This window comes from Bufo gargarizans, chromosome 3 (genome assembly GCF_014858855.1).
Source record: "Bufo gargarizans isolate SCDJY-AF-19 chromosome 3, ASM1485885v1, whole genome shotgun sequence".
NCBI classification, from domain to species: Eukaryota; Metazoa; Chordata; class Amphibia; order Anura; family Bufonidae; genus Bufo; species Bufo gargarizans.
Window position 1 is genome coordinate 277,371,863 of NC_058082.1, and position 12,917 is coordinate 277,384,779.

Here is a 12,917-nt window from a genome sequence, read left to right on the forward strand (position 1 = left end):
CCGTAAAAATCATACGGACGTCTGAACGGAGCCTGACAGGGGGGTGATCAATGACAGGGGGGTTATCAGGGAGTCTATATGGGGTGATCAGGGGTTCATAAGGGGTTAATAAGTGACGGGGGGGTGTAGTGTAGTGTTTTGTGGTACTTTACACAGCTACCTGTGTCCTCTGGTGGTCGATCCAAACAAAAGGGACCACCAGAGGACCAGGTAGCAGGTATATTAGACGCTGTTATCAAAACAGCGTCTAATATACCTGTTAGGGGTTAAAAAAATAACATCTCCAGCCTGCCAGCGAACGATCGCCGCTGGCAGGCTGGAGATCCACTCGCTTACCTTCAGTTCCTGTGAATGCGCGCGCCTGTGTGCGCACGTTCACAGGAAGTTTCGGCTCTCGCGAGATGACGCGTATATGCGTCACTCTGCGCAGAGCTGCCGCCTCCGGACCGCAGATCTGCGTTAGGCGGTCCGGAGGCGGTTAAGGATCTATTCACATGTCCACAAAATGGGTCCGCATCTGTTGCGCAATTTTGCGGAACAGACGCAGACCCATTCATTTTCAATGGGGCCGGAATCTGCTATCCGTATCTGCATTTGCGGCTCCGCACTTCCGCATCCGTTCTTCTGTTTCCGCAAATAAATAGAATATGTCCCATTCTTGTCTGCAATTGCGGACAAGATTAGGCATTTTCTATTATAGTGCCGGCGATGTGTGGTCCGCGAATTGCGGAATGCACATTGCCGGTGTCCGTGTTTTGCGGATCCGCAAATTTCAATGCAGTGAAAATGTTTTTGTGTGATTAACCCTTAGGATACCGGAGTTTTTTTCATTTTTGCGTTTTAATTTTTCTTCCCAATCTTCCTTCCTCGTTCCCTTCATTCTCTGGGTCCGTATGATTATAATGATACCACATATGTATAGGTTTTTTATGTCTAAATAGTGTAAAAATGTAAACTTAGAATTTTTATTTTTTTACATTCACCATAATCTGACACCCATAACTTTTTTTATAGTTATATCTACTGAACTGTGTGGGGGCAAATTTTTGGCGGGACAATCTGTAATTATTATTGATATGATTTGGAGTGTATGTGACTTTTTGATCACATTTATTAGTTATTTTTGGGTAAGAAAAGCAATGAAAAAAGGGCAAATTAGCCATGTTGACCTTTTTTTTCTGTTACACCATTGCCGTGTTAGAAAAATAATTTTAGATTTTAATAGTGTGGACATTTTCGAACACGGTGATGTGCTTTAATATCCTGGGAATTCAATCCTGGCATCCTCATTGGCTGCAGTCTTTTAATCACTGCGAGTGGTGGCGGTCATTAGCCATGGGTCTCTGCTGTTTCGAACAGCAGAGACCCGCTGGCCATGACGCCCGTTGCATGTGCCAGTGGACGCCATGTTTGCCCATTGCTCCAGCACCATACATGTACGCCGCTGGTAGCGAACGGGTTAAGTTCACTTTCATGGCAAGTAATGCCTTGCTTTGTGACTATTGCAATTCATCTGATCACACTTCATAACAATCTAGAGTTAATGCTAATTTTCACCATAAAAACAGAAAGCAAACTTTGTGCAGTGAAATTTCTGTCAGTCTCTATAGGTGACATGCTATTTATTTTCCTCATTGCTTGCAGTTTAACTTTATTTTGGCTTGGCTCCATTATGGCAGTGTTGTGATCTATGACTAGAGCATCAGATGATTGCTATACATACAGTCCAACGTACTGAGGCAAATAAACTAGACTTTTGATTTGACAAACATTTTTGTAAGACCAAGTATTGACAACATTTATAGTAGCTTCCTATTCACATACTGTGCTGTATGCTGTATTCCTTTGTTGTAAAAAAAACCTAATTGTATATAATAAAATTCACTTTAATGGTGACCCTTGACAAGCATAAACTAAGTGCATGTACTTGTCCAGTTCTCTATTTTACTGGAAAAACTGGTTTTTGTGCAGGATTCCTTTATATTTATTGGTGCTTTCAACTTCCTTTCAATTCCACATAAACACCCAGGTGAATCCAAACAGTGGGTCATGTACAGAGTGTGTAAAGTGTGTTTGCGCATTATCACTTCCTCAATGTAGGTGACAAAAGTCTGTGTCAGGATTAAAGAGCTGGGTGAGTAGTATTTAGCTTGAGCTGCAACCTTGTGAATGCTGTAGCAATGTTTTAGATAATGGTTGTAGGATAAATGATTAAAATGTTACCATGTCTTGTTAATTGCAAAGTAGCCTTGTGGGTGCCCAATGGGTCTCATTTTTGGAATCTTTTGTCTTGACATAGCTATACATATATTAAATCATCAAAGACCGATTTCACATATGAAACAGCCAATTATATTATGTGCCAACACTCCCTCAACAGATGATGTTGGGGGGGGGGAAGAAGAATTGGGTATGTTGGAGATAATCCAATACCAGAAGTGCCTGGTAGCAGCTTACTCTGCTGTCATTATAGAGATGTTCTTATCAAATTGATACAAATATGGCTTAAATGAGTGTTTATGAGCTGTCAAGAGTTCAGAGATAAGGGCTCTACATTGACCAGTCAGCGCAGCAACCTAATGGGTTTAGTATGAAACAACTATTTGTCCTATTCAAGTGAAGAGCTATCTAGACTCAAAATAAATGTAAAATAATTGTGCACGTTCTAAAATGAGCCAAAGTAAGGCTACTTTCACACTAGCGTTCGGGCGGATCCGTTCTGAACGGATCCGCCCATAATAATGCAGACGGAGGCTCCGTTCAGAACGGATCCGTCTGCATTATATTAGCTAAAAAAAGCTAAGTGTGAAAATAGCCTGGGACGGATCCGTCCAGACTTTCAATGTAAAGTCAATGGGGGACGGATCCGCTTGAAGATTGAGCCACATTGTGGCATCTTCAAACGGATCCGTCCCCATTGACTTACATTGTAAGTCTGGACGGATCCGCACGCCTCCGCACGGCCAGGCGGACACCCGAACGCTGCAAGCAGCGTTCAGCTGTCCGCCTGTCCGTGCGGAGGCGAGCGGAGCGGAGGCTGAACGCCGCCAGACTGATGCAGTCTGAGCGGATCCGCCTCCATTCAGACTGCATCAGGGCTGGACGGCTGCGTTCGGGTCCGCTCGTGAGCTCCTTCAAACGGAGCTCACGAACGGAAACCCGAACGCTAGTGTGAAAGCAGCCTAAACTACTAAATTGTCCAGCTGTAGACTCTACAGAAAAGGGTTAAATGCTTTAGTAGAAATCTCCTGATTTCAGCAGGTTCGGGCTTAGTGAATTATACCTTTTGTTGCAGCTTAACTGATGCCCTAGGTAATGATCCTGTAAGTTTCAGAACAGTCAGAAATAAACAAGGAACAGAGAACTTGCCAGCTAGCATGAGTTGAAATTGTGAAGGAGAGGCCTTTTTTTAACTGTGACACTTTATCTAAACTTTGTATTGCGACACGAACACTTTTTATGCCAATGATTATGCACTGCTACACTATGAGACACAAAAGCAGCCAGATTTGTGATTTTGATTCAAGCCATGTTATGATTCAGTCTATATATAAAGGTTTTAGGTCTGAATCTTCAAATTAAAATCTACTTGGTTTTATATTTAGGGTATTTATACTTTATTAGATTTTGTAATTGCAGTACCCACTATTATCAGTAAAATGTATCTTTATACAGCATAAAACATTGTGCAGGATGTCATACGTAAGCCTAAGCACCTTGACAACAGCAGCAGCAGCTAATTAATCATACGATCTCTTTTACAATATGTAGGATGGCCAAACAGTACAAAGAGCTCTTCAATGAACATGTTTCCAGGAAGTGAAGATAAAATGGAAAGCACTTGTATCTCCAAATAGACTTGACATTTAAATTCTCATGTCAACTTAACCATGCTAGGAAGATTTGCTAATAGAGATGAGCGAATCGAAGCTGATAAAGAGGAATGCGATACGAATTTCAGGAAAAATTCGATTCGCATCAAAGCCAAGCTTCCTTGAGATTCCTGGTAACGAATTGCATTTGTTCCTAAAATGGCTGCTGCATGTGTGAGGACATGGAGCAAGGAACTCTGGGAAGGCGGGATCACCCATAATGCCATGGATGCAGCCAGTCAGCAGCCCTGTTATGTAACAGCCCTATAAATAGCCTCAGCCATCTTGGATTCTGCCATTTTCCAGTGTACTTAGTGCAGGGAGAGATGTCAGCAGGCGCTAGGGACAGTGCTAGGAAAAACTTAATTGTGCTAAAAAAAATATATTTAGAAGTGCAGGGAAAGATTATTCAAGGTGTAGGGAAAGGATAGGGAGGAATCATTCCACAGTATTGAAGCAGAACAGGGTTCAGTAGGGGATTTTGCAGCCTGGGTAATAGGAAAAATCCTGTTACACCTTGCTGCACTGACTGGGGATCCAATGTGCAGGGTGCAAATGGTGTTTGATACAGGCATTAACAGGGTTTATTGCAAGGAAATATTTATATTCTTATTTGCCCTTGTGCGGTGCAGTTATATGTTCTAAAGCATTTTTTGGCTTGTATTAGTGGGGGATAAAAAGGGCTTATTAGCCGTTGTGTGGTGAAGTGCTTAAATTACAGCCCTTTTTGTCGTGTATTAGTGGCAAAAGTAAAATATATTTGCCATTCTGCAGTGCAGTTATATGTTCTAAAGCCCTTTTTGTCATGTATTAGTGGGGAAAAAGAAAAAAAACTTATTAGCCGTTGTGTGGTGAAGTGAGAAAATTGCAGCCCTTTTTACTGTGTATTAGTGGCAAAAAAAATATTTGCCATTCAGTGGCGATTATACTACAGCCATTTACAGGACGTAGTAATGGGATAGATACAGTACGTATGTCCTATTAGCCGTTCTGCGATTAATTGTGATATATATATATATATATATATTATTTTTTTTAGGTGTATTAATAGGAAAAATAAGTCTTATTAGCCAGTCTGCAGTGAACTGACATTGTTATACTGCCATTGTTGGGGTGTATTAATGGGAAAAAGTATGTGTTATTAGCTGTTCTGCAGTAAATTTACATTCTTATTTAGTGGTGACTTTGACAAAAGAGACCGGTTTCTTCTGGCTACCTGCCTCAGCTACTATTCTGATGTTGCCACCCACCTGATGCCACACATCCTATGCCAAGTGCTCCTTCTTTCACCCACCATCTTCAGCTTGTACTGGTATTGCCATCCACCTCCACACAGTGTCATTGTGCCACTCTGTGGTCTCCTCATGCTGTTCCCACCCTCCACACGTCATGATTGGCCGCTATTTTGTCTCTCGGCCTGGCTGAGATTCATCATATATTTGATCCTTCTGATCTGTGAGAAGGAAGGAAAAATGAGACTCACAACATATCCTGTCTGTATAGCAGCTGTAAGGCCTGTATGGTCCCATCGTAATTGGCTTGTGATTTGGTAGCCAAAAGCAGGAGTGGGTACAAAACACAGAAAACATGCAAATATTCCATTCACGTGTCATCTCTGTTTTACATCCACTCCTGTTTATTTTTTTTGGGCATTAGCAATACTGATGGATTATTGAGCAAATGCTGACCGAGTGAAGGCGTATGCGCCACAGACAGGATCTGGTTTTTGTTGGTTATTGTTCTGACGGATCAGAGGAAGGGCAAAATAATCAGTGATGTCGACACAAACTTACTGCTGACACCCTCTCCACTCTGTCGGAGGGCTCTACTTGTATAAGCGTTTAATAGACCAGGTTCTGTTGGCATCTATGTGGAATCAGCTTACGACAGTATAAAAGGAGTGTGCTTCTAACATGGACCTGTAAGGCTGAGTTGATACTTGAGTTATTTGGTCAGTTTTGGCCCCATGACTTCCCAAATAAGTGAAGTGTGGCAGTGATTCTAAGAGCGATTCCTGTCACCTGCATGTCATACTGACTCACAGTATTGTTTCTGTCACCGCCAGATATCTGAGAAGCTCTGACAGACGTTCTTCAGAACCTACTGCTTGAGGTTCTTTTGTTTTGGTTTCGTTTTGTCATCTTGTTTCCCTCTCTCAGCTGTCATCTTGTGGCACTGATTGCATCCCTTTAAATCCCCTCCCATACTGCATCACTTTGCGGTTTATACAACTTCCTGGATTGTGTGCATGCTGGATGCTTCTACAGATAAGTCTGTTTCTTTATTTGTGTTTTCCTGTTGGCTTGATCCTAGGTGACCCTGACTCCCTCCGTATTAAGTGTAGGGAGCCGGTGGTCATGTCCACTCACTATTATAGGGTGTTCAGGTGTCATACAGTCGAGGCACGAGGGCATGCAATTATCTATCATAGAGATCTTTGCATGGGCTGAGAAGTCAGGGAGAGTGCTAGGGCTTTTACAGGGCTCACCCTTATGTTCCTTAGTTTGGGATCAAGTGAGTCGGATACTCATTTGTTGTCTTCTAGTTTTCTGTAACACCATCCGTGACATTATAAACCGCCAAAACCGTCTTAAGCATGGATCCGGTTTTACTCTTGACTGAAGGCATGCAGGCTCTTTCACTGGAGGTAGCAGATCTCCGTAAAACTGTATCTCAGTTTCAGGTGACCGGTTCAGCTTGCGTTAATGGAGTTTGTTCTGAGCCTAAGATCTTGCTCCCGTATACGTTCTCCGGGGGTAGTGAGAATTTTGTTCGTCTTAGAGAGGCTTGCAAACTCCATTTTCGCCTACTTCCCCATTCCTCTGGTGATGAGGAGCAGAGAGTGGGGATCATCATCTCGCTGCTCAGGGATAACACTCAGTCTTGGGCCTTTTCACTACCGGTGGGGGCATGGCCCCTCCGATCGGTGGATGAATTTTTTGTAGCCCTGGGTCGGATATATGATGATCCGGATCGTATCGCTCTGGCTGAATCTAGACTGCGTCTTTTATGCCAAGGTAAACACTCAGCAGAGATATACTGCTCAGAATTTCGGTGATGGGCAGCTGATTCTGGTTGGAATGATGCTGCACTCCGAAGTCAGTTTTGCCATGGTCTTTCAGAGGGATTGAAGGATGCATTTGCATTTCATGAGACCTGCCTTCTTGGAGTCTGCCATGTCTCAGGCTGTTCGTATTGACAGGCGTCTTAGAGAGAGAGGAGAGATCACTCCTTCCTGTCATATTCAGTCCAAGGACAGTGGGTCTGTCTCATTCAGTGCACAGGGGTCTCAGTTTCTCTCAATCCCCTTTTGAGGAGGAGCCCATGCAGCTGGGTTTGCTTGCCTCTAATAGAGGATTCAGCTCTCCAAGGAGGGTTTGTTTCTGTTGTGGAGGTATAAAACATTTGGCAAATGTTTGCCCCTCTAGAAGATCCAGGGAGAGTTTTGAGGGTAATAAAGAAACAAAAAGAAAGAAATCCTCTAAAGAATTTCCATCTGTTACCATTGGCAAGGTTGATGCGGAAATTGAAGTTTTTCCGTTTGCTTGTAGTTCCCGTTTTGGCCTACCTGCCAGGGTGGCGCTAGAGAGCAAGAACATTGTTTGTGAGATTTTTGTAGATAGTGGAGCAGCTGTCAATCTCATTGATAGTCAATTTGCTGTAACACATGGTTTCCAGGTATGCACTTTGGGAAAGGACATACCTGTTTTTGCTATTGATTCCGCTCCACTTTCTCAAAAATCGTTAAAGGGCATAGTTCACAATATCCATTTGACTGTGAGTGATGCTCATGTTGAGGATGTGTCATGTTTCGTACTAAGCGGATTACCTACTCCTCTAGTATTGGGGCTACCCTAGCTCACTAAACATAACCCCACCATTGATTGGCAAGCGAGGCAAATAAATGGTTGGAGTGACTTTTGCAGAGAGAATCTCTTTTAGAGGTTTCTACTAAGACTGTACCATCTTTTCTCTCTGAATTTTCGGATGTGTTTTCTGAGAGTGGTGTTCAGGAGCTGCCCCCTCATCGGGAGTACGATTGCCCTATTAATCTCATCCCAGTCGCCAAGCTACCACCCTCGAAGTCACCTGTTGCCGCTGTGTTTTTTTTGTTTGTTTTTTTTTAAAGAAAAAAGATGGTTCTTTAAGACCATGTCTGGATTTCAGGGAGCTGAACAATATCACAATTCGTGACCCTTATCCGCTTCCTCTGATCCCGAACCTGCTTAACCAGATTGTTGGGGCTAAAGTTTTTTCCAAGTTGGATTTAAGAGGGGCATACAACCTGGTCAGGGTCAGAAGGGGACGAATGGAAGACGGCCTTCAATACCCCTGAGGGCCATTTTGAGAATTTGGTTATGCCTTTTGGTTTGATGAATGCTCCAGCCGTCTTCCAACATTTTGTGAACAGCATTTTTTATCATTTAATGGGGAAATTTGTACTAGTGTATCTAGATGACATTTAGATTTTTTTCCTCCTGATTTCAAAACTCATAGGGACCACCTACGTCAGGTCTTGCTCATTCTGCGGGAGAATAAATTGTACGCTAAACTGGAAAAATGTGTGTTTGCGGTTCCAGAAATTCAATTTCTGGTTTTTTTTCTCTCCGCTTCTGGTTTTCGCATGGACCCCGAGAAGGTCAGCGCTGTGCTTGATTGTGAGCTTCCTGAGAATCGGAGGCAGAGGTTCAAGCAGCCCAGGCAGAGGCTTCTGATCTTTGTCCTCCTGGGAGGTTGTTTGTGCCTCTCGCTTTACGACACAAGGTTTTTAAGGAGCACCACGATACTGTCCTTGCTGGGCACCTGGGGGTAGAGCCACAGTGGATCTCATTGCTCGGAGATTCTGGTGGCCGGCTCTTCGTAAGTCGGTTGAGGGTTTTGTGGCAGCCTGCGAGACCTGCGTTCGTGCCAAGGTCCCTCATTCACGGCCATCAGGTCCCCTTCTCCCATTACCCATTCCTTCCCGTCCTTGGACACATCTGTCCATGGATTTCATTACGGACCTACCTCGTTCCTCGGGAAAGACTGTGATTCTGGTGGTGGTGGACCGTTTTAGCAAAATGGCGCATTTCATTCCTTTTCCTGGGTTGCCCAATGCTAAAACGCTGGCGCAGGCATTTATTGATCACATTGTCAAATTGCATGGTATTCCTTCAGACATAGTCTCTGATAGGGGCACGCAGTTTGTTTCCAGATTCTGGAAGGCTTTCTGTTCTCACTTGGGGGTTCGGTTGTCATTCTCTTCTGCTTTCCACCCGCAGTCGAATGGCCAGACAGAGCGCGTCAATCAGAATCTGGAGACATATCTGCGCTGTTTTGTGGCGGAGAATCAGGAGGATTGGTGTTCTTTTTTTGTCCCTGGCTGAATTTGCTTTAAATAACCGTCGTCAGGAGTCCTCTGATAAGTCACCATTTTTGGTGCATATGGGTTTCATCCGCAGTTTGGGACATTCTCTGGAGAGGGGTCTTCTGGTTTACCTGATGAGGAGAGATTCTCCTCGTCTTTGTCATCTATTTGGCAATAGATTCAGGATAATCTAAAGAGCATGAGTGAGAGATATAAGCGTGTGGCGAATAAGAGACGTGTGCCTGGTCCGGACCTGAATGTTGGTGATCTGGTGTGGTTGTCTACTAAGAATATCAAATTGAAGGTTTCCTCCTGGAAGTTGGGTCCTAAGTTTATTGGGCCTTACAAAATCTTGTCCGTCATCAATCCTGTTGCCTACCGTCTTGATCTTCCTCAGACTTGGAAGATCCATAATGTTTTTCATAAGTCCCTATTAAAACCTTATGTCCAACCCACTGCACCCTCCTCTTTGCCTCCTCCTCCGATTGTGGTTGATGGTAATCTTGAATTTCAGGTCTCTAGGATTGTGGATTCTCGTCTTGTCCGCGGTTCTCTCCAGTACCTAGTTCATTGGGAGGGTTATGGTCCTGAGGAGAGCATGTGGGTCCCAGTGACGGACATTAAGGCCACTCGTCTCACCGGGGCTTTGCATAGGTCCCATCCTGAGAAGGTGGGCTCTGAGTGTCCGGAGTCCACTCGTAGAAAGAGGGCTATTGTCACCGCCAGATATCCGAGAAGCTCTGACAGACGTTCTTCAGAACCTCCTGCTTGAGGTTCTTTTGTTTTGGTTTCGTTTTGTCATCTCGTTTCCCTCTCTCAGCTGTCATCTAGTAGCACTGATTGCATCCCTTTAAATCCCCTCCCATACTGCATCACTGCGGTTTATACAACTTCCTGGATTGTGTGCATGCTGGATGCAGTAACTGATGCTTCTACAGATAAGTCTGTTTCTTTATTTGTGTTTTCCTGTTGGCTTGATCCTAGGTGTCCCCTCACTATTATAGGGTGTTCAGGTGTCATACAGTCGAGGCACGAGGGCATGCAATTATCTATCATAGAGCTCTTTGCATGGGCTGAGAAGTCAGGGAGAGTGCTAGGGCTTTTACAGGGCTCACCCTTATGTTCCTTAGTTTGGGATCAAGTCAGTTGGATCTTCATTTGTTGTCTTCTAGTTTTCAGTAACACCATCCGTGACAATTTCACTACCATAGCAGACGCCCTATGCATGTTACTGCAAGACACAGTGTTCTACACCACTATAAAAGGCTCTCTGCAGACATTTTTTAACTCTATTCGCCGCAAATAAATTCTAATCGAACCAAATATCTCAGAAAATTCGGCGAAGCGGGCGAATCGAATTTTAGAAAAATTCTCTTATCTCTATTTGCTCATATATTCACCAGGGTAATCATCGTAATTTACAGGGTTTGTTATTATATATCAGTTTTGCATTAACCCCTTTCTGACCACCGATACGTTTTGTTACGGCGGTCACTAAGGGGCCTTAGGCTGAGCCGCCAATTTTTTACGGCGTACCAGTCTAAGCGCTGCATGGGTCCCCGGCTCTCACATAAGAGCCACAGCCCTGCTCTAACAGCCCGGACCAGCAGGAGTGCTGATACTGGCTGTTTAACACTTTACATGCCGCGGGCAATAGCGCCTGCCGGATGTAAAGTGACAGAGGGAGCGGACTCCATCTGTCTCCCATCGCACATCGCAAATGCGATTGCAGGGTGCCAATGTGTGTGAAGCCTACCTGGCTTTCGATGTAGGCCCCATTCCTGGCTGTAGTAATTTCCAGCAGGTTGCGGCTCTCTGGCGCAGCCTGCTGGTCAATGTTAAAATAGCATTGCTATTAAAATGCAATGCATTATAGGGATAATTCATTGCATTTAAAAGCAATCAAAATACTGTCCGACTATTAAGGGGTAAAAAAAAAAAAAAAAAAAAGTATGAAGAAAAAAATCCCATAATTTTATTTTTTTACATTTGAAAATACGCTTTTCAAGGAAAAAAAACTGCAAAAAAAAATAAAAATCTTCCCCCTATATTTGGTATTGCCGCGGCCGTAATGACCCGGACTACAGTCGTGGCCAAAAGTTTTGAGACTGACACAAATATTAGTTTTCACAAAGTTTGCTGCTAAACTGCTTTTAGATCTTTTGTTTCAGTTGTTTCTGTGATGTAGTGAAATATAATTTTACGCACTTCATACGTTTCAAAGGCTTTTATCGACAATTACATGACATTTATGCAAAGAGTCAGTATTTGCAGTGTTGGCCCTTCTTTTTCAGGACCTCTGCAATTTGACTGGGCATGCTCTCAATCAACTTCTGGGCCAATTCCTGACTGATGGCAACCCATTCTTTCATAATCACTTCTTGGAGTTTGTCAGAATTAGTGTGTTTTTGTTTGTCCACCCGCCTCCTGAAGATTGACCACAAGTTCTCAATGGGATTAAGATCTGCGGAGTTTCTAGGCCATGGACCCAAAATGTCAATGTTTTGGTCCCCAAGCCACTTAGTTATCACTTTTGCCTTATGGCACGGTGCTCCATCGTGCCTGGAAATGCATTGTTCTTCACCAAACTGTTGTTGGATTGTTGGAAGAAGTTGCTGTTGGAGGGTGTTTTGGTACCATTCTTTATTCATGGCTGTCATTTTGGGCAAAATTGTGAGTGAGCCCACTCCCTTGGATGAGAAGCAACCCCATACTTGAATGGTCTCTGGATGCTTTACTGTTGGCATGACACAGGACTGATGGTAGCGCTCACCTTTTCTTCTCCGGACAAGCCTATTTCCTGATGCCCCAAACAATCGGAAAGAGGCTTCATCGGAGAATATGACTTTGCCCCAGTCCTCAGCAGTCCATTCACCATATTTTCTGCAGAAGATCAATCTGTCCCTGTTTTTTTTGGGAGAGAAGTAGCTTCTTTGCTACCCTTGACACCAGGCCATCTTCCAAAAGTCTTCGCCTCACTGTGCATGCAGATGCGATCACACCTGCCTGCTGCCATTCCTGAGCAAGCTCTGCACTGGTGGCACTCCGATCCTGGCGCTTGCTGGACTTTTTTGGACACCCTGAAGCCTTCTTAAGAAGAATTGAACCTCTTTTTCCTTGAAGTTCTTGATGATCCTATAAATTGTTGATTGAGGTGCAATTTTAGTAGCCACAATATCCTTGCCTGTGAAGCCATTTTTATGCAACGCAATGATGACTTGCAAAGAAACGCGTGCAGCCACCATTGTTAACCCCTTAACGCTCGTTGACGAGTATACACGTCATGAAACATAGCTCTTTTGCGCTACATGACGTGTATACCCGTCATCGCTAGAAACTGTCACAATTTTTTACTATATAGTGATAGCGCTCTGATGACAGCTGTCACGGACCGCTAAGTATCACAGCTAGCCGGCCTGGTAGCTGTGAGAGCACACCCCCGTCGGCGATCGCTGTGATTGGTCCGTGAAGTCTCATGGACCAATCAGCGCAGTTGTTATTAGTGCGCACGTTTTGAGGGGGGTGGGCTGTAACGGAGACTGCAGCGGCGCTCCGACAGCCACCCAAAGTATACTGCAGAGCGGTGTGCTCTGATCGGTCCCGCAAATGCACCGATCAGAGCAGAAAGGCACAGGCAAAGGCATCGAGGATCGCTACTCTCGCCACACTGTAGATGCGAACCTGTCGCCATGGTGACA

At 44.1% G+C, this 12,917-nt stretch overlaps 1 protein-coding gene across 1 annotated transcript in view; it reads left to right on the forward strand.

Annotated features, from left to right (window-relative positions):
* RPH3AL (rabphilin 3A like (without C2 domains)) overlaps positions 1-12,917 on the forward strand; it is a 342,327-nt gene that overhangs the window by 21,946 nt on the left and 307,464 nt on the right. The gene's annotated exons all lie outside the window — the stretch shown is intronic.